Below are 25618 nucleotides of genomic sequence, written 5' to 3'. Positions count from 1 at the left end.
ATAATAAAATGGGCTTCATCAAAACTAAAACTTTACTGCATTATCATTAAGAGTAACAAGGGCAGACCACAGAATAAGAGGGAATATTTCCATACCATACATCTGATAAAGAGTTAATACCCAGAACATATAAGAACACTTAAAACTCAACAACCATAATGAAATTTAAAAGTGGGCAAAAGACTCAAATAGAAATTTTTCCAGAGAAAATACACAAATGGCCAGAAAGCACATGCAAACATGCTCAGCATTACTTATCCTTAGGTGTATGTAATCAAAACCACAATGAGCTATCACCTCATACCCATTAGGTTACTATGAAGAAACCAACCAACCAACCAGCCAGCAAACAAGTGCTAGCCAACATGTAGGGATGTTGGAACACATGTGCTTCACTGGTGGGAATATAAAAGGGTGCAGTCACTGCAGAAAACATTATAATGGATCATCCAAAGGGAAAAAAAAATAAAACAGTTACTATTTGATCCAGCAATTTCACTTCAAGGTACACAAACAAAAATATTAAAAGAAGGAACTTGAACAGATATTTATATACTTATGTCCATAGCAACTGTGTCCATAATATCCAAAAGGGGAAAACAAACCTAATGTCAATCAAGGGATTAATAAATAAACATAAGGCAACATATCATACTATGGAAAGTTATTGATCTGTAAAAAAAATGAAATTCAGATACATGTTACATTGATAAATCTTGGAGACATGAAGCTAATTGAAAAAAGTCAGAAACAAAAAGACTAATATTTTATGGTTCCACTTATGTGTGTAGCTAAAACAGTCAGATTAATACAGACAGAAAGTAAGATAGTATTCACCATGGGCTGGGGCAGGGACTGCGGGAGAGGGACATTATTGTTTAAGTATATTGAGTTTTCATTTGTTGTTGCTGCTGTGTAGATACTAAGTTGTGAATGACCCAGTGGACTGTAGCCCACCAGACTCCTCTGTCCATGGGATTTCCCAGGTAAGAATACTGGAGGGGGTTACCATTTCCTTCTCCAGGGCATCTTCCCTATCCAGGGATGGAACACATGTCTCTTGCATTAGCAGGCAGATTTTTTACCACTGAGTCATCTGGGAAGCCCAAGTTTCTATTTGGAATAATGTAAATATCTGGAAATGGACAATGGTGATAAAATCGAAAGTGTTAACCACTTAGTCAACCGTAGCCTTCCAGGCTCCCCTGTCCTTGGAATTCTCCAGGCAAGAATACTGGAGTGGGTTGCCATTCCCTTCTCCAGAGGATCTTCTTGTCCCAGGGATTAAATCCGTATCTCCCACATTGCAGGCAGATTCTTTACTGTATAAACCACCAGGGAAATTCTATTTGGAATGATGTAAATATCTGGAGATGGACAGTAGTGATCGTGTCTGACTCTTTGCAACCCCATGGACTATACAGTCCATGGAATTCCCCAGGCCAGAATACTGAAGTGGGTAGCCTTTCCATTTCCAGGGGATCTTCCGAACTCAGGGATCAAACCCAAGCCTCCCGCACTGCAGGCAGATTCTTTACCAGCTGAGTCACAAGGGAAGCCCAAGAATACTGGAGAGAGGAGCCTACCCCTTCTCCAGTGGATCTTCCCGACCCAGGAATCAAACCGGGGTCTCCTGCATTGCAGGCGGATTCTTTACCAACTAAGCTATAAAAGAAGCCCAAATATCTGGAGATGGACAGTAGTGATAGTTGTACAAAAATGTAAATGTAGTTAGTGCTACTGAATTGTACTTTTATATATGATAAAATGATAAATTTTATGTTAAGTGTATCCAGTCTAGAGTAACACATTACTTGGCGGAATAATCTTTGTCAAACACATTGGCTGTCTTAGAATTCCTTTATCAATAACGTGCAGTAGCTTTCTAGTGACTATCATACACCAAATGTGCACTCTACTGCTTATTGGTTCCCAAGTGCTCATTTTTTATCTGCAGGTGTAGAAGAATGATAAGTGAAAAAGGCAGTAGCTGTGTGGTAATTAGGCCAATCTAAAGCTTGAGAAACCTACATGCAGGTCAGGAAGCAACAGTTAGAACTGGACATGGAACAACAGACTGGTTCCAAATAGGAAAACGAGTACGTCAAGGCTGTATATTGTCACCTTGCTTAGTTAACTTCTTTGCAGAGTATATCATGGGAAATGCTGGGCAGGAAGAAGCACAGGCTGGAATCAAAATTGCCGGGAAAAATATCAATAACCTCAGATATGTAGACGACACCACCCTTATGGCAGAAAGTGAAGAGGAATTAAAAAGCCTCTTGAGAAAGTAAAAGAGGAGAGTGAAAAAGTTGGCTTAAAGCTCAACATTCAGAAAACTAAGATCATGGCACCTGGTCCCATCACTTCATGGGAAATAGATGGGGAAACAGTGGAAACAGTGTCAGACTTTATTTCTGGGGGGCTCCAAAATCACTGCAGATGGTGATTGCAGCCATGAAATTAAAAGATGCTTACTACTTGGAAGGAAAGTTATGACCAACTTAGATATCATATTGAAAAGCAGAGACATTACTTTGCCAACAAAGTTCCGTCTAGTCAAGGCTACGGTTTTTCCAGTATTCATGTATGGATGTCAGAGTTGGACTGTGAAGAAAGCTGAGCACTGAAGAATTGATGGTTTTGAACTGTGGTGTTGGAGAAGACGCTTGAGAGTCCCTTGGACTGCAAGCACATCCAACCAGTCCATTCTAAAGGAGATCAGCCCTGGGTGTTCGTTGGAAGGACTGATAACTAAAGCTGAAACTCCAATACTTTGGCCACCTTATGTGAAGAGCTGACTAATTGGAAAAGACCCTGATACTGGGAGGGATTGGGGGCAGGAGAAGAAGGGGACGACAGAGGATAAGATGGCTGGATGGCATCACCGACTCTATGGACACTAGTTTGAGTAAACTCCGGGAGTTGGTGATGGACAGGGAGGCCTGGCATGCTGCAGTTCATGGGATTGCAAAGAGTCAGACACGATTGAGCAACTGAACTGAACTGAACTGAAAGCTTCAATCTCTCTTTCAAAAAGGGAAGGCAGGAGAATCTCCTGAATAATCCTTAGCTGAGAAGGGTCAGGTTTTTGGCAACTCCCACAAATGAGGATAAGAATAAGAAAAAAAAATAATGCAAATATCATTTTATATTATGCTGAGAGACATATGCACATATTTAGAGAAAAAAAATTTGGCAAAATGTTGCAAAAAGATAAATTGAGTTGAAAGAAATATGTGATTTCCTCATAATGTTTTTTTTTTAACTTAGTTTTTGGCCATGCCCCTCAGCATGTGGGATCTTAGTTACCTAAGCAGAGTTCGAACCTGCAGAGGAAGTGCAGAATCTTAATCACTAGTCCTCCACAGAAGTCCCTCCTTGTAACTGCTTTTTAAAGCAAAGTTTACTTTTAAAAACTAAGTACCAAAGATGCAATTAAACCATAAGTCTCCTGGCATATTTGTGTTTGTCATTTATATTAATTTGATTTTCTACAATATCTATGCATATCACATAATTGGAATATGTAAACATATTACACTAAAATGTCTCAAATATTCAGTCTTATATTTATAGGTCAAATGTTGAATATGCATTTAATACCATCAAAAATATCAGTTTACTCAGTTATTACTTGTATGTCCTTACATAGGGATCCTTACCTAGTTAAACCTAAATTTTTAAAGAGAAGTATAGGAATACTGTGAATAAAATTATAGGTCCAGCCTAGAGGATATTTTGAGGATAAAATTGATACTATAATCCTATTTCTTAGTATAGCATGCAACATATGTTTGTTGTGTTAGGTGGAGATTTATTCAAAATAATTGCACTGAACAATTTTGTTCATTGGGTCCATTTCAACACAATCTGCAAATGCTAGGCTACCAAGAAGAAAAAGTCTACAAATGAAAAAAGCAACCGAGTTCAAACACTGTCCCTGCACCATCTCCTTTTGTCTGATTCCTCAGTTGAGGAAGCAAAGAATAGGAAGGTAAAACATGAGCCTCTAACAGTTATTATAACTAATTGTCTTAAGTCATTCTTTCCAGTGAAGACTGAAGGAATCTGTAGGAAGATGTGAGAGCAGCAACTGCAAACAACTTTACAGAATCCAGGTTTGTGGCTTCTTAGTTTGAATGAGTCAGAGGACTTTTAACTTCAAATTAACAAAGCTTTTCAATCCTGTTAGGACTGATCTTCAAAATTGGATCTACAGAACAATCACTGGGCAGGATTGATTCTTCATGTTGAATAAATGTTACAAATGACTCCAATGTAATTATGAAAAACAGACCAACAGACAGAGAGTGATCACAAGTGCCAGTGAGAGCAAATGAGCAAGAGGGAGAGAGAGCAAGAGGGATTTGAACAATAGTAATTTTTAACAAATAAAGATCAGGGATCTGGGGACAATGCTTACCTCCACATAGAGATTTACAGAGCTCTCACTCTGAAGCTTCCTTAAGTATGACTAATCTAAATATTTAAAAGAAACTATCCCTTTAGCTTATAATTGCTTGTAACCTCCTTAAAGGAGACTGTCTTGTTTTGTGAAGTCTATGGAGAAGATTTTTGAGAGTCCCATGAACAGCAAGGAGAGCCAACCAGTCAATCCTAAAGGAAATCTGTCCTGAATATTCATTGGAAGCACTGATGCTGAAGCTGAAGCTCCAATACTTTGCCCACCTGATGCAAAGAACCAACTCATTGGAAAAGACTCTGATGCTGGGAAAGACTGAAGGCAGGAGGAGAAGGGAATGACAGAGGATGAGATAGTTAGATGGCATCACCGACTCTATGGACATGAATTTGAGCATGCTCTGGGAGTTGGTGATGGACAGGGAAGCCTGGCATGCTGCAGTCCATGGGGTCACAGAGTCAGACACAACTGAGTGACTGAATTGATGCCACCTACAGAGCTTGACAAGCAAGATAGGCAGGTAGGTTCCTATGAGTTTTTCCACCCCACTTGCTGCCCCGAGTTGACTTTCTCAGATAGGACATAGTGTTTCTGGTGATCACTCTGCAGCCTCTACTGTTCTAAATGGAGAGGCTGAGCTTACTGTGAACTAAAGCCAACCACAGACTCCTGCAAGCCAGACAATAGGCAATGTGCCTTCCTGCCCTATCCAATCGTTACTCTTAACCTGAAATCAACTTGGAGTTCAAGCTGAAGTTGCACTGAAAGATATGGACGTACCTGCTCCACACACCACAGGTCCAAGAATTCTTCTCAGTTGCCTCTCACCCGTTGCTCACTTGTGCCTTTCACCTTTTTGTCCTTCATTTATCAAAGGTAAAAAAGACTAAATTACTCATTTCTTCCAGTAAAATGGTGTGGTTTCACTGAAATTGAAAGTATAAATAATTCCTGGTATTTTTAGAGTTATCAGAGTCTTACCAAATCCACTGGTCATACCAGGAATACAGGTGTGTGGTGAAGATTAGAAAAAGTCAGTTACTCAATGGCCACATCCTAAAAAGATATTTCTACAGCTTCTTTTAGGCCTTCCCATGTTGGAAGGCCTTTATAGCTTCTCTTCTCTATACCTCTCTCTCAGTTGGCTTCAGTTTTCTTGGCAACAAGAAAAATAGAAAATCCATAGCACAAATGTAAGCAAAACTGTATAAAACAAGTATATTTCAAGCATTTTTCTCTTAGCCGGGATTCCTGGGTAATTTGGTTAGGGAAGCACTTTTAATATATTTCTTAATCTATATACTTAGTTTACAATATCAAAAAGGAAAGACACCACTTTGCTGACAAAGGTGTATATATCAAAGCTATGGTTTTTCCAGTAGTCAAGCATAGACATGAGAGTTGGATCATAAAGAAAACTGCATGCTGAAGAATTGATGCACATTTTATGCACATAACTTGAAAGGATGAACAGAAAAATGGTCTCTGCCCTCAGATGAGCTTTTAGGTGTTAAAATACTGAAAATATTTATTGAAAAAGTACTGAAATACTTACCACCTTAAAATAATTACTAGACAGCAGTTAATTATACCTGGATAAGGACTCTAGTAATTACTTGCTATTACCTAAACCAATATGCCCCTACTTTAACAGGGGAGTGTGTGCATCTTTCTGGTATCAGGGTAAAAATGCCAAGTTGGATCCTGAGTCAAGTCCTTAAATGTCTCATTTCCTGACTGCATATCTACTTGAATAAATAGTCCCCCAGAGGGAGATAGAAAAATTCATGTTTATTTTTCTTGTCCTGGAGTCTCAGGATCCTTCTTCCTGAGGATCCAGATCCTCCAGGTAATGCGTTCCTGATCTGAAACTGGCTGAGATCAAGACTTGGTATTGAAAAACTTCTTTGGGGCTATAAATCAATCGCCTCCTCATAAGTGGAGAAGGCAATGGCAGCACACTCCAGTACGCTTGCCTGGAAAATCCCATGGAAGGAGGTGCCTGGTAGGCTGCAGTCCATGGGGTCACTAAGAGTCGGACACGACTGAGCGACTTCACTTTCACTTTTCACTTTCATGCATTGGAGAAGGAAATGGCAACCCACTCCAGTGTTCTTGCTTGGAGAATGCCAGGGACGGGGGAGCTTTGTGGGCTGCCGTCTATGGGGTTGCACAGAGTCAGACATGACTGAATCAACTTAGCAGCAGCAACAGCAGCCTCATAAGCTATCCTTGACCCCATCCATTAATTGTTTCCTCCCTATTTCACTTGACCATGTTTTATTCATCCTCTTCTGAGTTCTCTGTGGTCAGGCTCCACTGTCACTTCAACATTGCCACACAACTATCACTGCATCCACCTGGCTTCTGATGTGTAAAAGCGAACACCTCACCTCCAGGTGACAGGGTCTCTCATCTCTCCTGGTCCAGTTCTGAGGTGGCACGTCATCCCACCTGCCTTGACACATAGCAGGAAGGTCAGCATGGAATGTTTTAAGAATGACAGGATCCCTCTCAACAGCGCACATTCTTTTTTTTTTTTTTTTTTTTTTTGGCTAGTTTTCCTTCTAAAACCTTAAAGTTCCCTTCAGAGATAAACAATGAAGGCTACTGCACTATTTCAAAGCATCACTAGTAAATTTTTACCTTAGTTTAGAAGTGAATATAAGAACTAAAGAATCAAGGCCAAAATGAAACAAAAATATTAGGATGCAAATTTTATGTTTTCCAGTCCTCAATTCTTAGCCTGGCTGACGTCATTTCTTGGAGCAAGGAACAATTCATCATTTAGTGGTCAGTTTCACATCCCATTAGTATGGATTATTAGTATTTTATTATAATTTCTGCTTTATTTATGAATATTGTTTTTACACATTTTTTGATTCTTTATTTATTATTATTTCTAATTTAAATTTATTTATTACAAAATTTCAAAGGTAGAATATATAATGTAAACTATGTGTCCTTCCTCCACCTGATCCCACCCAGTTTTCCCCAGAAAGAACCAATGTCACCAGTTTTCATGAATTCCTCTTTTTTATCCACAAAAACTACACTAGACTCAAGTTTTGACAACTCATTTTTTTTACCTTAAAATATATCTTGAAGATTTTTCTATAATAGTATATATAAACTCCGTTGTCAAATTATTTCAGTGGCTACATAGACATCTACTACATCTGTGTACTAATTTTACCTTTATATTGCAGCTTTTATTATTTATTTTTATTAACACCACAATTTCTCTCATTTATGTGTGTGTGTGTATAATTGTGTGCATATATTTTCTTAAAAGTGAACATGTTATATCAAGTCATACACATATTAAACATAAGATATATAAAATCAATTCTCAACAGAAATTTTATAATTTATACTAATGGCAATCCACTCCAGTACTCTTTGCCTAGAAAATTCCATGGATGGAGGAGCCTGGTGGGCTACAGTCCATAGGTTCACAAAGAGTCAGACATGACTGAGCAACTTCACTCACTCACTCATACTCCTATATGAGATAGCCTTTCTTTCCACACTTTCTCACATAACATAACTTGTTATCAAATATTTTTACTTTTGTCAACCTGAGAAGTGAATGATTATATTATTTACTAATTATGAATAAGTTTGAATATGTTTTAGTTATTTTCTGTTAACTGCTACTCACATAATCTCTTTCACGTTGTTTAAATGTGAAACTTTAAGCTTTTCCTATGATAAATACCTCAGATATGCAGATGACACCACCCTTATGGCAGAAAGTGAAGAGGAACTAAAAAGCCTCTTGATGAAAGTGAAAGTGGAGAGTGAAAAAGTTGGCTTAAAGCTCAACATTCAGAAAACGAAGATCATGGCACCTGGTCCCATCACTTCATGGGAAATAGATGGGAAAACAGTGAAAACAGTGTCAGACTTTATTTTTTGGGGCTGCAAAATCACTGCAGATGGTGACCGCAGCCATGAAATTAAAAGACACTTACTCTTTGGAAGAAAAGTATGAGCAACCTAGATAGCATATTCAAAAGCAGAGACATTACTTTGCCAACTAAGGTCCATCTAGTCAAGGCTATGGTTTTTCCAGTGGTCATGTATGGATGTAAGAGTTGGACTGTGAAGGAGGCTGATCACCGAAGAATTGATGCGTTTGAACTGTGGCGTTGGGGAAGACTCTTGACAGTCCCTTGGACTGCAAGGAGATCCAGCCAGTCCATTCTGAAGGAGATCAGCCCTGGGATTTCTTTGGAAGGAATGATGCTAAAGCTGAAACTCCAGTACTTTGGCCACCTCATGAGAAGAGTTGACTCATTGGAAAAGACTCTGATGCTGGGAGGGATTGAGGGCAGGAGGAGAAGGGGATGACTGAGGATGAGATGGCTGGATGGCATCACAGACTTGATGGACGTGAGTCTGAGTGAACTCCGGGAGATGGTTATGGACAGGGCGGCCTGGTGAGCTGCGATTCATGGAGTCACAAAGAGTCGAATACGACTAAGCGACTGAACTGAACTGAAGTGATGTAGTCTGGGTTTTGTGTCTTGCTTAGAAAAGACTACCACATTCTGAGATTTTCAAAACTTGTTTGTGTTAACCAACTTGTATAATTTTAATTTTCATGTTTAAATGTAGGAAATCTGGAATTTACTCTGCCATTATATATACATATGTATATATATATAAATAATATATAATCTTTTTTTTCTAAGTGGCTGTCAAGTTGTCTTAACATGATTTATTCAACAGTTCATTATTTCCCACTAATATGAAATAAAATCATCAAGATAGCTTCTAGAAGTGTTTGTCTCTATCTCTAGACTATGTAAACTGTTCTGTACCTTTGTCTGTAAAAGCTAATCCTATTTAAACAGTGACCTCAGGTCCTTCAGACCCTGGCCAATTAGTTTAGCAGGAGCAGACAGAATTGCAGGTACTTCAGTGGCAATTGTGTCCAAGCTCTGTGAAATCCAGGGAGCTTTATCCTTTTTACTCTTCTCAATTGTTTCTGAGATGATTCATCTCTGCTTTCATCCCCTCAGCTATCCCACTAAATCCTTCAATAAGCAGATTGATCTGAACCTTGATTTGAACCTAAAACAGAGGAACGTAAGAGGAAAATGCAAGGTTTGAAAAATCTTATTTTTTTCAAAAATTAGATTTTCTATTTAAGAACTTTGCTAAATTATCTGTTTGACACATATAATTATTCTCTCTTATTAGATCATCATGGAGAAGGAAATGGGAACCCACTCCAGTGTTCTTGCCTGGAGAATCCCAGGGACAGGGGAGCCTGAAGGGCTGCCGTCCATGGGGTCGCACAGAGTCGGACACGACTGAAGCAACTTAGCAGCAGCAGCAGTGTTAGATCATCAAAGGGTAATATTTACAGCAGAGAATATCTTCTGAGTTAGATCTGGACAGTGAGAGGAAGAATAGTTCCCAACCTTACTAACATTCACACACCATTAGGGTGTTAATTTTGCTCAGCTGCTAGGGAAGCTCCCCTGGAGTAAGAAATGTCAACCCTCCAGTCCCCTGCCCAGTGATATTTCCTTTCATCTGCTCCAGGAATCAAGGAGTCAGAATTACATGCAGTTGTACAAACTCACAATCTCATATGTTTGCACATTTACTTGGGGCTCTTCCCTTTGAATAACATCTCAACTTGAACAACATGTACGAATATTTCAATTTATATCCCCCTCCTTTTCCAGGGAATTTTCCTAAACTATGTGCCCAATGTGAAAATCAGACTCTAATATATGCTGCTGTTCTCTCCTGCCTCTTGTGAGGTGTGTAACTTTAGGCAAGTTATTTAGCCACCCTGTGCCTCCTAGATCTGTAACATCTATAAAAGCAGATTTTTTATAAGCATTATGGAACATTTTTACCAGAATTAAATTAAACTGTTTAGAGAAACAGCTTAGCAGTATGCCTCTAGGCAATAATGGTTCAATATACTCTGGTGTGCTATTATCATTAGGTTTATTATCACCATCAGTGAAGCCCGGGATCACAGTTAGTAAAGTGGGATAGTAAAGTGCTATCCCTCTATATGCAATTGTCTATTTATTTGACTTCCTCTTGCATTTTGATCCAGCCTTGAATACAAAGATTCTGACTTTGCATCATAAATCCTCAACGTGACACATAAAATGTTACTTTGTTATATGAAGAAATGAGTAATTTCTGTTCTGTCTCTTGTGATTTTAGAAATCCATTTCAGTGGGGTGGGGGATGGACTTTTCTCCTCAGGGATAAATACCATGTAGTGGGCCTTAAAAACTAAAGCTGTCATGATTTTTTTATGCTCTCTCATTACCCACACATGGTGTTTCGCTCTCAGATTTTCAGGAGACCCCCTGGACTCTATTCTGTAGGCTCCCCATGCTCCCCTTGTTCCTCACCTTCACTCCTTTCCTGGGCACATGGAAAGAGTCCATTGTAACCTTTCCATTGCTTTCCTGTAGAGTTTGTTCCCTCCAGGAACAGAGAAACTTCCTTCTGAAATACTTTTCATTAGGGCCTTTGAAAGCAGATCAAGTTTAGCCTGGCAGTACTTAGTAAATGCCTCTTCATTCTGCAGCAATAAACCTTCCTTATTCTTTTTAAGTGCCTACTGGGTAAATGTAGAGGAATGTCACCAGAAGCAAGGAACAGAGAAGATAAATTTCCAAGGAATATGGTAGAAGAATTGGTCTAAGGTGGTCCTCATGAGAAAACCATTCCAGTGGAACCACACAAGCAATGTAGCCAAAATACAGATGTTTATTCCCAACTCTGAAACCTCTGCGGGCTTCCCAGGTGGCACAAGTGGTAAAGAACCTACCTGCCAATGCAGGAAACATAAGAGATGTGGGTTCAATCCCTGGGTTGGGAAGATCCTCTGGAGAAGGGCATGGCAACCCACTCCAGTATTCTTTCCCGGAGAATCCCATGGTCAGGAGATCCTGGTGGGGTATATAGTCCATAGGACCACAAAGAGTTGGACACAACTGAAGAGACTAACCAGGCATTCACACACTGAAACCTCTGCAAGAGTATGATCTGTGAAATACTGCGGTTATCTATTCTCTATCATTCCTAGTAGCTATAGCATCCCATGGCTCTGTCTTCAATAAAACAATGACAACTAATAAAGAAAGTAAATAGAAAGACAACTAATAAAGAAAGTAAATATAACAAACTTGCTTTTGTTAAGAAAATTTTCCCATGCAAATCAAGTATCAAGGAATGTTGTTCAGTCGTGTCCAATTCTTTGTGACTCCATGGACTGAAGCACACCAGGCTTCTCTGTCCTTCACTATCTCCTGAAGTTTGCTCAGACTCATGTCCATGGAGTCGGTGATGCCATCCAACTATCTCAACCTCTGTCTCCTATTTTGGAACAGGAATGATTATACCCAGCGAACAACCATCTCAGGAATGACTTAGTGGAGTTCTGGAACCATGCGACAATCACTAAAGGAGAAATCAATGCTCAATGCTACTTTTGCTTGAGAAATCAGAGAGATCCTGAAAACTTTCCCAAACTTTAAGGAAAAAGAAAGAAATATAGTCCTCTAGTATTCTCTCTCTCTCTCTCTCTCTCTCTCTCTCTCTCTCTCTCTCATGAGAATCCAGACTACTTTTCCCTGAATAGCAGATAAACCCCAGGCATCACTCTAGAAGGGCAAGAATCAAAAAGGACAAATACTAAGACAAAATACCATGAGCTTCTTCTGGAATTTCTATCAGTCATCCTTGAAGGACCACCCCCATGAAGATGACAATGGCTTCCCTTTCACAGGTTACGTGCACTTCCAGCAGCTCCTGGAGCATGTCTTCAGGGAAGCTCATTCCCTTGGTCTGCAGGGAGGCTCATTCCCTGGGTCGTCTGCTCATTGTAGTGATCAGCTGCCTTCTGCACAACTTCTGAGTTCTCCAACTGGGCCAGAGTTGTCACTGCATTCTCCAAACAAGGAATTGTTCCAGTATTAATGGCATCCACCTAAGTTACCACCAGAGTAGCCAGCCCTGAATAAAGTAGAAATATGAATAAATATCAAGTTCTCACTCAGTGAGATTCAAGGTTGTGAAATTACAGTTCTTAAACCAGACACACACATTCACACACACACACACACCTACTTATTTCCACTGTCATCGCCTTCGTTTTCACACTCTTTATTATTCTCTAGTTTATAACATTAAAAATATTAAATATCTATCTTCATCTAACATAATTAGAGGTATCTGAGAAAAATTATTTCAGGTTAACACAAATTAAAAGAAGAATATAAACTGCACAAATAAATTCTACAGGACAATCAAAATTATGTTTATTCCTAATTCCTAAACTGTTCATGGATTTTCAGGGACTCAGAAACTAATAGTTATTTTGGACTGAAGTAAATTCTTAAGAAGTCTCCTTGAGAAAAAGACATAGTATAGAACTTTCCCTGAGAAGACAATGTCCTCTATTTTTATACCCAGCTAGTGATTTTATTACCAATGGTGGGATTTTTCTTAAATTAAGCAACCCCAGATAGCAGTGACAAGGGTTTTGGAAAGGAATTTGTTGATCCCATAATGACAATGAATTTCTAAAACATTTACATATTTATGTCTGAGGCATGACACTTTTTAAAATAACTACACACTTCTACATATGAAACAAAACTACTAAAGAAAATATATTATAAATAATCAACACATAACAGGCCACACAGAAATATAACTTTGAAAAAGCAAACTCACCATTTCCAGTGACCTTCACCCCTTCCCTGAGGGTCTTGGTCCTTGCATGGATAAAGATACAAAAACAGAAATTATTTGATTGTTCCTTGAATTTAGGATCCACTTGTCTTTCAAAAATTTCCTCAATATGGGCTAGGAATTCCTTTTCATATACTGGCTGGACAAAGATGAAACATTTCCATTTTGGAAAAAAGATGCCTGATACACTCCCTGGATATGTTGGAATTTTTAACTTTGGAATTCTGACCTAAAGAAGAAAGAAAACAATAGAGTTTGGCATAAGGCAACTAAAATTTTTATGAGTGGGGATTTTTTTTATCTTTGGAGTATTCTATTCTCAATATGACAGCAAATTTGGAAAACTCAGCAGTGACCACAGGACTGGAAAAGGTCAGTTTTCATTCCAATTCCAAAGAAAGGCAATGCCAAAGAATGCTCAAACTACCGCACAATTGCACTCATCTCACATGCTAGTAAAGTAATGTTCAAAATTCTCCAAGCCAGGCTTCAGCAATACGTGAACCATGAACTTCCAGATGTTCAAGCTGGTTTTAGAAAAGGCAGAGGAACCTGAGATCAAATTGCCAACATCCTCTGGATCATGGAAAAAGCAAGAGAGTTCCAGAAAAACATCTATTTCTGCTTTCTTGACTGTACCAAAGCCTTTGACTGTGTGGATCACAATAAACTGTGGAAAATTCTGAAAGAGATGGGAATACCAGACCACCTGACGTGCCTCTTGAGAAATCTGTATGCAGGTCAGGAAGCAACAGTTAGAACTGGACATGGAACAACAGGCTGGTTCCAAATAGGGAAAGGAGTATGTCAAGGCTGTATATTGTCACCTTGCTTAGTTAACTTCTATGCAGAGTACATCATGAGAAACGCTGGACTGGAAGAAATACAAGCTGGAATCAAGATTGCCAGGAGAAATATCAATAACCTCAGATATGCAGATGACACTACCCTTATGGCAGAAAGTGAAGAGGAACTAAAAAGCCTCTTGATGAAAGTGAAAGAGGAGAGTGAAACAGTTGGCTTAAAGCTCAACATTCAGAAAACGAAGAGCATGGCATCCTGTCTCATCACTTCATGGGAAATAGATGGGGAAACAGTGGAAACAGTGTCAGAATCACTGCAGATGGTGATAGCAGCCATGCAATTAAAAGACACTTACTCCTTGGAAGGAAAGTTATGACCAACCTAGACAGCATATTCAAAAGCAGAGACATTACTTTGCCGACTAAGGTCCGTCTAGCCAAGGCTATAGTTTTTCCAGAGGTCCTATATGGATGTGAGAGTTGGACTGTGAAGGAGGCTGAGCACCGAAGAATTGATGCTTTTGAACTGTGGTGTTGGAGAAGACTCTTGAGAGTCCCTTGGACTGCAAGGAGATCCAACCAGTCCATTCTGAAGGAGATCAACCCTGGGATTTCTTTGGAAGGAATGATGCTGAAGCTGAAACTCCAGTACTTTGGCCACCTCATGAGAAGAGTTGACTCATTGGAAAAGACTCTGATGCTGGGAGGGACTGGGGGCAGGAGGAGAAGGGGACGACAGAGGATGAGATGGCTGGATGGCATCACTGACTCGATGGACGTGAGTCTCAGTGAACTCCAGGAGTTGGTGATGGACAGGGAGGCCTGGCATGCTGCGATTCATGGGGTTACAAAGAGTCGGACACGACTGAGCAACTGAACTGAACTGAACTGAACTGATTCTCATAGAACTCCTCTAACACATACATAAAAATTAAAAGTGAAACTCCCAAGGATGGCATGTCCCTGGAGAGCAATTTTTGGAAACAGCAGCTCTGAATAAGAAACTTACATCTTCAAAGCACAGAAATACACATGGTACTCAGTTCATTAGATGTTTATCAAATAAAAGATTTAATGAATGATAATAATATCAATTTCTGGTTTACTCCAACTCATCTTGGAAGTAAACCTTAGGAACAAAATGAAGAGAAACTACAAACAAAAGTAATGGAGTAATGATTAACATGGGACATAGATACCATGTTCAGTTAAGGAAAACTTCATTGATTAAATTCACATAATACAAATAAGACTAGCCATTTTGGGTAGAAACTCTGAAGACTAAAAGGAACCTAAATGTAATTTGAAGAACTTACCACTACTCCATAAGCACAGCAGTTTTTTCCAGTACTCACCCACCTTTAAATGTAATTCATTACAATGACTTACTAATTTAAAATAGTGACCAAGTAAGTAAATATGCCTAAATAATGACTAAATATGTTAGAATAAAAAGAATGATATGATGAGGAAAATAAAATGAAAGATCAGGTTGTTATCAGAAATAATGAAAAAGTATAGGTTGAAAAATCATCAGGTTTTTTAAGGTTTAAAGTCACATTTTGTAGAAGATACAACTATCCACACTTTAGAAAGTTATAGCCTTCCTATCCACACTCTAGAAAGTTATGGCCTTCCTATCCACAATCCAGAAAGTTATACCCTTCCTTGAGAAGAATAAAAACTAAGGAAATATATCTTTCATTATAATTTTAGGCCTAACAATTATCATTGTTTTTCTCAAATCAAATCAGTTCAGTTCAGTCGCTCAGCTGTGTTCGACTCTTTGTGACCCCGTGAATTGCAGCACGCCAGGCCTCCCTGTCCATCACCAACTCCCAGAATTCACTCAGACTTGCATCCATCGAGTCAGTGATGCCATCCAGCCATCTCATCCTCTGTCGTCTCCTTTCCCTCCTGCCCCCAACTCCTCCCAGCATCAGAGTCTTTTCCAATGAGTCAACTCCTCGCATGAGGTGGCCAAAGTACTGGAGTTTCAGCTTTAGCATCATTCCTTCCAAAGAAATCCCAGGGCTGATCTCCTTCAGAATGGACTGGTTGAATCTCCTTGCAGTCCAAGGGACTCTCAAGAGTCTTCTCCACACCACAGTTCAAAAGCATCAATTCTTCAGCGCTCAGCTTTCTTCACACTCCAACTCTCACATCCATACATGACTACTGCAAAAACCATAGCCTTGACTAGACGGACCTTTTTGGCAAAGTAATGTCTCTTCTGCTTTTGAAGGGAGAAGCATAATAAGGGAAGCAAGCATCTGCTTCTTGAAAAGTCTTAGTTCCCTATTGTATCTGAATGTTAAGGTACAAATTATCTTCAGTACAAACTAGTTTTGAATAATTTCACTTTGTTAAGCCCTATTCTTCTTGGGTGAGCATAACTGTAGTCACTAGAACTTATCAAGGAATAACAACCTAGATCGCAGTCACCATTTCTATGGCCCTTGAACTAGTTTCGAATATAAAAGCAACCCCAGAGATGATGGATAGTATTTAGTAGATCCCACCCTCTACTTGACTACTCACTGCCTAGGCCATGCTCTGATACTTCTAATCAGCTTCAAGGCATTATCCAAGTACTCATCTTCTGTGACAGGATAAACATGTACCTTCAACTTCAGGGTGAAATCACATACAGCCCAGATAAAGTCTGGAAAGAAATCCATATACTCTGTGGAATTTTTTACTTCATCCAGTTTGGAGTGGACTTGGCCCTGGTGATTTCTGGGAGCTCTGACACATAGCTAGGACTTGGTTAAGGAAAAAGAAATTTCTACCCACAATTCCCACAGTTTCCTCATAAAAATGATTATAAACATTCTCCTTTGCCCTTGGTCCCCACTGTTCCACAAAGGCAACTCAGCCACAGGGAAGGGAAATCCAATTCGGTCTCCATTCTCATCAATTTCTCAATAAAACTGGGAAGGATACTGCAGTTTCTCCAGTGCATCATTGTTGATGGTGCTCATGCTGTTGTTTACCAGAGAACTGCTCAGAAGCACAGCTAGGGCAAAGATCACCCTGGAAAACATATTAGAGCAAGCACTAGCAGTCTTCTCAGAAATTCATTCTTATTTCTTTAATCAGTTTTCCATTTGTTATTTCAGATAGTAAAGTATTGATACAAAGGAAAAAACCTTGAAAACAGAATTAAAAGTAAAATCTGAGTTTTGTCAATTACGTTGACATTTCCTGTGTCCTCAGTTTCCTCATCTAAAAAGGAATTCTGATAACACATTCCACAAAGAGCCTCCTTTTTTTTCCTGAATGGGATAAAATGAGAGAGTAAAAAACAACATAGAGTGCCTTTAAGCAATTCATTGTTCAATAATAAGCAACATCACATATTCATTTAACTAAAAGTAAGTCACAATGTATACTATCCTAGTCACAACTGAAAACTCAGAATAGATCTAATTAAATTAAATGTCTATGTACTGTTACTAAACATTACTTATCTTTATTAGTTATAAAAAGCAGATAAATATGATAATGAATACACTCAAGAAGACTATTTCATAATATTTACAAACATTTTAAAACACTTGAAAAACAAATACAATGAAGATGACAGTATATTCAAAGGGTTTACATATTAGCAGTGAGCCTAAGCAATGAAACTGATAATCACTATATCAAATAAAAACAATGAATATGTCAGGGAGACCAAATAATGGAATAGAAGGATGTGGAGCTTACCTCCTCCTATAGACACTTCAAAAATACATCTAATGTGGAACAGTTCTGGCAGACTGCCTACTGAACCCTGAAAGAAGATCTCATACAATCAACACTGTAAGAAAGATCACCACATAACCAAGCAGTGCCAAGTAGGAAGAAAGAAAACAAGGAATCAGGATAGGAACTGCAGCCCTAGGAGAAAGCTGTGAAAGAGGAAATGTTCCCTCACCCTGGGAACACCCTTAACCAGCCAGGAGATCAACTGGGACAGATAGGGAGTTTTGGAGGCTCAGAGGAGAGAGCACCAGCAAGCTTGCAGCAGGCAGAAGAGAGGGAGACCAGCACAGAGGGTCCATGCCCATCACTGCACTCCCCCTCCCAAGGTATGCCTTGGCTGGTGCACACAGAGGCTGGGTAAGGAAATTCGGGTTTCGGTGGACAGACTTGAGGAGAAGACTGGGACTGGCTCATAGATACAGCCTGAAGGGGCAGGAATGTGGTACAAGCTGCAAACAAGAGTGTTTGCAGGGTGGAGCCCAGATCCCCCATAGAAGCCCTATTGTTACAGCTTGGATATGGAGGCATAGGGCCCGCCATCACAGCCACAATCTCTGCCTGCTTACAGTGGGTGGCCTCCATCTCTAAGAGCTCTGGGAACCCATCAGTACCTGTGAGTCGACCACAGGCAGAGGCAGGGCTGAAATCTGACCCTTGTCCCAGCAGCCCTGTGATCTGTGGATTTACACTGCTTGTAAACTCAGCACCTGTGGGACATCCAAGTAGATTACTGGTGCTCCCATGGCTGGGGTGGGTCTGATGCCAGCAGCTGTGAATGTTGTGGGTGCTTGCACACTGAGGTGGGACCTGGGATCTGAGCTGATTCCACCGCCTCCACAGCAGGTCCAGGTATGTGATGATAGCAGTCCCAGTGCCTGACCTCAGAATATCTATGGTGACAGATCTGCACTGCTGGTTTTATCAGCACAGCACCTGAGGGGCACCCGGGCTGATAGCCTGCATCTCCACAATTGAGGCAGGGCCAAGAGCAGTGCCAAGAACAGTGTACCCTGTAAGCCAGCACAGTGGGTGGCAGGCAGAACCACAGAGTGTACTCCCTGGTGGATAGGTCCAGCAGAGGAATACTCATTGGCTTTTCTCCCAGCCCCTCCTAACACAGGCCACGTCTCAGAAACAGATGGCTTCATCTCCAACAACTGGGGAGCAGACTCTGCCCCCAGCAGGGCCATGACAACCACAGAGCAAAGAGAAGGCCACACTCAACATCCAGTGCAGGCTCTGTTCACCACAACACTAATCACTTGCCCATTAATGGACCCCACTCACCGAGGAAAGATGGAGGCACCAGGGCTAAGAACAGCACTCTCACCAGAAACATTAGACGCATGCCAGCCACACAGGAACTCTCCCACATAAAAACGGCCCTTCTAGACCACAGCAGATAACCGAATTCTGAATTCTTCTCAATTCATTGAAGTTCTCATTCGTTCAGAGAAAAGTAAAATGAAGAAACAGAAGAACCACTCCCAATTAAAAGATCAAGAGAATTCCCCTGAAAGAACAATGAAATTCTTTGTTTTACTGTCTACCAGACTCTGAGTTCAAACAGAAGGCTATAAAAATGCTAAAGGAATCAGGAAAGACTACCAATAAAAATGCAGACCCCTATAACAAAAAACTAAAAACTACAAAGAGGGACCAGCTGAAACTAGAAAACTCACTTGCCAGGATAAAAGCTAAGCTAAAAGCAATAAATAGCAAACTAAATAATACAAAAAAAAAAAAGGTAAGTGATATGAAAGATAGAATAATGAAAATCACCCAGTCAGAACAGCAGGCAGAAAAATGGTGGTGGGGGTGGGGGAGCAATATATCAGATTATAAAATAATATAAAGCATGCCAATCTACCCAGAGTAGGGATCTAAGAAGAAAGAGAAAGGAGGATTTAAAAAGCATTTGAAGAACTTATGGCTGAAATTTTTCCAAACCTAAAGAAGGAAACAGATATTCAGGTACAGGAAGGAAAGAAGACTCCAAACAGATGAACCCAAAGAGACCAAACCAAGATACATTGTAATTAAAATGGCAAAATCCACATGATCACCTCAATAGATGCAGAAAAAAAGTGTTTGATAAAATTCAACATCCAGTCATGATAAAAAAAACAAAAAACAAAAAACAAAACCTCTCACTAATGTGGATATAGAGGGAACAAAAAATAAAGCTGGTGATGTAATCCTTCCAGACTATGCTAAAATATACAGTTATTAACACAGTGTGGTACTAATACAAAAACAGGCATATGGATCAATGGAAAAAAAAATTGCCCCCAAATAAACCCATACAACTATGGCTCGTTATCTACAACAAAGAAAGGAAGAATATACAAGGAGAAAAGATAGTCTCCTTAAAAACTCATGTAGGTAAAGCTGGACAGCCTCATGTAAACCAATGAAATTAGAACACTGTCACATTTTATACAAAAATAAACTCAAAATCATTTAAAGACCTATAAAACACGGTACCATAAAACCCCTATAAGAGAGCATAAGCAAAACATGCTCCAACAGAAGTCATAGCAATGTTTTCTTGGCCCAATCTCCCAGTTCAGTTCAGTTCAGTTCAGTTCCTTTGCTCAGCCGTGTCTGACTCCTTGTGACCCCATGAACCGCAGCATGCCAGGCCTCCTTGTCCATCACCAACTCCCAGAGTCAACCCAAACCCATATCCATTGAATTGATGATGCCATCCAACCATCTCATCCTCTGTCGTCCCCCTCTCCTCCTGCCCTCAATCTTTTCCAGCATCAGGGTCTTTGCAAATGAGTCAGTTCTTCACATCAGGTGGCCAAAGTATTGGACTTTCAGCTTCAACATTGCTGAACACCTTCCAATGAACACCCAGGACTGACCTCCTTTAGGATGGACTAGTTGGATCTCCTTGCAGTCCAAGGGACTCTCAAGAGTCTTCTCCAACACCACAATTCAAAAACATCAATTCTTCAGTGCTCAGCCTTCTTTATAGTCCAACTCTCACATCCATACATGACCAATCTCCCAAGGCAAAAGAAATATAAACAAAAATAAACAAACGGGTCCTAATCAAACTTAAAGGCTTTTGCACAACAAAAGAAACACAAACATAATGAAAAAACAACCCTTGGACTGGGAGAAAGTATTTGTAAATAGTGCAACCAATAAGCACTTAATTTCCAAAATATACAAACAGCTCATACAATTCATATCATAAAAACAAACATTTCAATCAAAATGTGGGCAGAAGATCTAAGTAGACATTTCTCCAAAGAAGACTTGTGTCCGACTCTTTGTGACCCCATGGACTGCAGCCTACCAGGCTCCTAAGTCCATGGAATTTTTCAGGCAAGAATACTGGAGTGAGTTGCCATTTCCTTCTCCAGAAAGAAGACATACAGATGGCCAAAAGCACATGAAAAGATGTTCAATGTCACTAAGTATCAGAGAAATGCAAATAAAAACTACCATGAAGTATCATCTCACATTAGTTAGAATCAGTTCAGTTCAGTTCAGTTCAGTCACTCAGTCGTGTCCGACTCTTTCAACACCATGAATCACAGCACGCCAGGCCACCCTGTCCATCACCAACTCCTGGAGTTCACTCAGACTCCCGTCCATCGAGTCAGTGATGCCATCCAGCCATCTCATCTCTGTCGTCCCCTTCTCCTCCTGCCCCCAATCCCTCCCATCATCAGAGTCTTTTCCAATGAGTCAACTCTTCGCATGACGTGGCCAAAGTACTGGAGTTTCAGCTTCAGCATCAGTCCTTCCAATGAATATTCAGGACTGATCTCCTTCAGAATGGACTGGTTGGATCTCCTTGCAGTCCAAGGGACTCTCAAGAGTCTTCTCCAACACCACAGTTTAAAAGCATCAATTCTTCGGTGCTCAGCCTTCTTCACAGTCCAACTCTCACATCCATACATGACCACAGGAAAAACCATAGCCTTGACTAGATGGACCTTAGTCGGCTATGGCCATCATCAAAAAATTTGCAAATAACAAATGTGGAGAAAAGTTACAATTCCAAACTGTTGGTGGAATTGTAAGTTGGTACAAACACTATGGAAAACAGTATGGAGGTTTCTTTAAAAAAAAAAAACGGAAACTGGGGCTAGTATATGATTCAGCAATACCATTCCTAGGCATATATCTTGAAATATCTAATTCAAAAAGATGTTTGCATCTCAAAGCTCATAATAGCACTATTTATAATATCCAAGACATGGAAACAACCCAAGTACCCATGTACCTAATCAACAGATAATTGGTTTATGAAGACATGGTATGTAATTTTACATGTATATATAAATATATGTAAATATAAATATATAAATGTATAAAATATATAGATTATATATGTATATAATATATACATGTTACATATTATAAGTTACATATTACATATTATAATATATATAATATACATTATGCATAGGTATACATAATACATATGTATATGGGGCTTCCCTAATAGTACGGTTGGTAAAGAATCTGTCTACAATACAGGAGACCTGGGTTTGATCCCTGGGTTGGGAGACCCCCTGGAGAAGGGGAAGGCTGCCCACTCCAGTATTCTGGCCTGGAGAATTCCATGGGCAGTCCATGGTGTCACAAAGAATCAGACACAACTGAGCAACTTTCACTTTCACTTTCACATATATGTGTGTGTGTGTGTGTGTACATGTGCACGCATGTGCACACTATGTCACTTCAGTCATGTCTGACTCTGCGTCCCTATGGCCTATAACCTGCTGTGCTCCTCTGTCCATGGGATTCTCCAGGCAAGAATACTGGAGTGGGTGGCCATGCCCTTCTCCAGGGGATCTTCCTCACCCAGGAATCAAACCCCACATTTCCTTCTGCACTGGCAGTGGGGTTCTTTACCATAAGCACCACCTGAGAAGCCTACATATATATATATATATATACATATATAACAGCATATTACTCAGCAACAAAAAAGAAAGAAAGAATGCCATTTGCAGCAACATGTACAGACCCAGAGATTTTCATATTAAGTCAAACAAAGACATATATGTTATGATGCCACTTACATGTATAAACTAAAAAAATAATATCAATGATCTATATACAAAAGATCAACAGGCTTAGAGACATAAAAAACAAACTTATGGATATGAAAGGGGAAAGGGAGGGAGGGATGGGATAAATTCAGTTCACTTCAGTTCAGTCGATCAGTCGTGTCTGACTCTGCGACCCCATGAATTGCAGCACGCCAGGCCGCTCTGTCCATCACCATCTCCTGGAGTTCACTCAGACTCACATCCATCGAGTCCGTGATGCCATCCAGCCATCTCATCCTCTGTCGTCCCCTTCTCCTCCTGCCCTCAATCCCTCCCAGCATCAGGGTCTTTTACAATGAGTCAATTCTTTGCATGAGGTGGCCAAAGTACTGGAGTTTCAGCTTTAGCATCATTCCTTCCAAAGAAATCCCAGGGCTGATCTCCTTCAGAATGGACTGGTTGAATCTGATTGCAGTCCAAGGGACTCTCAAGAGTCTTCTCCAACACCACAGTTCAAAAGCATCAATTCTTCAGCGCTCAGCCTCCTTCACAGTCCAACTCTCACATCCATCCATGACCACTGGAAAAACCATAGCCTTGACTAGATGGACCTTAGTCGGCAAAGTAATGTCTCTGCTTTTGAATATGCTATCTAGGTTGGTCATAACTTTTCTTTCAAGGAGTAAGCGTCTTTTAATTTCATGGCTGCAATCACCATCTGCAGTGATTTTGGAGCCCAAAAAAATAAACCCTGACACTGTTTCCACTGTTTCCCCATCTATTTCTCATGAAGAGATGGGACCACATGCCATGATTTTCATTTTCTGAATGTTGAGCTTTAGGCCAACTTTTTCACTCTCCTCTTTCACTTTCATCAAGAGGCTTTTTAGTTCCTCTTCACTTTCTGCCATAAGGGTGCTGTCATCTGCATATCTGAGGTTATTGATATTTCTCCCCGCAATCTTGATTCCAGCTTGTGTTTCTTCCAGTCCAGCGTTTCTCATGATATACTCTGCATATAAGTTAAACAAGCAGGGTGACAATATACAGCCTTGACAGACTCCTTTTTCTATTTGGAACCAGTCTGTTGTTCCATGTCCAGTTCTAACTGTTGCTTCCTGACCTGTACAGATTTCTCAAGAGGCAGGTTAGGTGGTCTGGTATTCCCATCTCTTGAAGAATTTTCCAGTTTATTGTGATCCATACAGTCAAAGGCTTTGGCATAGTCAAGAAAGCAGAAATAGATGTTTTTCTTGAACTCTTGCTTTTCCATGATCCAGCGGATGTTGGCAATTTGATCTCTGGTTTCTCTGCCTTTTCTAAACCCAGCTTGAACATCAGGGAGTTCACAGTTCACATATTGTTGAAGCCTGGCTTGGAGAATTTTGAGTATTACTTTACTAGTGTTTTAGATGAGTGCAATTGTGCGATAGTCTGAGCATTCTTTTGCATTGCCTTTCTAACAGATACAAACTACTATACATAAAATATATAAGCAGTAAGGGTTTATTGTATAAACAGGGAATTATATTCAATATATTATAGTAACCTAGTTGAAAATAATCTGAACATATATATTATATATATAAGTCAACTATATTTCAATTTTATTTTATTTATTTTATTTTATTTTTTATATTTTAATTTTAAAAAATTCCTTTTCTACATTCCCCAGACCCTCAGTGTCCAGAAGGACCAAGGTGTGGCTCTGCTTGGAGTGGTGAGGCACACACCACATCCAGATGCCCTTGGTTTCAAACTGCACTGTGGAGCCCAGATGGAAACCTGCAACAGAAGGGGGGAAAGCAACAGTCAGTGACAGCAGATAATGTAAGCAGCCCAGGAGTTATGATATTAGACTCATAGGATTGTAGGTGCCCTAGAATAGAGCATGGTGCTTTCTCTACTTCAAGGATGCTTACTTTTGTGTACCATCTAACAACTCATATCTTTAACAGTTAAATTCTTTCACATAAGTTTGGTTTCTTCATAATTCTAATTTCATTTCCCAGTGTAAGGAAATATCTATGGATGCCCACGTGGCCTAATAGTGTACTAGATGAGAGAAAGGGCATGCTATATGGAAGAAAGTTTTGATTTTTTAACCGTTCAACAATCAAGACTCCCTAAAGAAGTTAGGCTAGTTAAATGCATTTTAATTAGATCAAGAACTTAAAATAGTCTGAGGAGTAAATAAGACAATTTATTCAATAATTATCTATTAATTACCTACTTAGGTTTCAGGGCTGTGAGAGTTGGGCTATAAAGAAAGCTGAGTGCTGAAGAATTGATGCTTTTGAATTGTGGTGTTGGAGAAGACTCTTGAGAGTCCCTTGGATTGCAAGGAGATTCAACCAGTCCATCCTAAAGGAAATCAGTCCTGAATGTTCATTGGAAGGACTGACGTTGAAGCTGAAACTCCAATACTTTGACCACCTGATGTGAAGAGCTGACTCATTTGCAAAGACCCTAATGCTGGGAAAGACTGAAGGCAGGAGGAGAAGGGGACGACAGAGGATGAGATGGTTGGATGGCATCACCGACTCAGTGGACATGAGTTTGAGTAAACTCCAGGAGTTGGTGATGAACAGGGAGGCCTGGCGTGCTGCATTCCTGGGGTTGCAAACAGTCGGACATGACTGAATGAACTGAACTGAACTAGGTTTCAGACTTTGGGAACATGTTCAGGATAAGGAGATACAGCAGTCACAAAAAGAGACGAAAACACCTGTTTTTTTGGAATCTTATAGCCAGTGAATGCTAAAACTGCTATATAGCCAGTTTATGGGCAAGCCAGATGAAATCTGGTCTTAATGGACTGGAGAGTAAGAGACTGGTGGGAAAAAAGCAGACACAAGCTCTCA

The 25618-nt window shown here is 39.9% G+C and overlaps 1 pseudogene; it reads right to left on the bottom strand.

Annotated features, from left to right (window-relative positions):
• Window positions 1-9412: 9412 nt before the first annotated feature.
• LOC138069691 (guanylate-binding protein 6-like) lies at window positions 9413-24534 on the bottom strand (annotated as a pseudogene).
• Between the last annotated feature and the right edge of the window lie 1084 nt (window positions 24535-25618).

The sequence above is a fragment of the Capricornis sumatraensis genome, chromosome 2 (genome assembly GCF_032405125.1).
Source record: "Capricornis sumatraensis isolate serow.1 chromosome 2, serow.2, whole genome shotgun sequence".
Classification (NCBI taxonomy): Eukaryota; Metazoa; Chordata; class Mammalia; order Artiodactyla; family Bovidae; genus Capricornis; species Capricornis sumatraensis.
The sequence above is the reverse complement of the archived record's forward strand: the minus strand, read 5'-3'. Positions and strand labels throughout refer to the sequence as shown.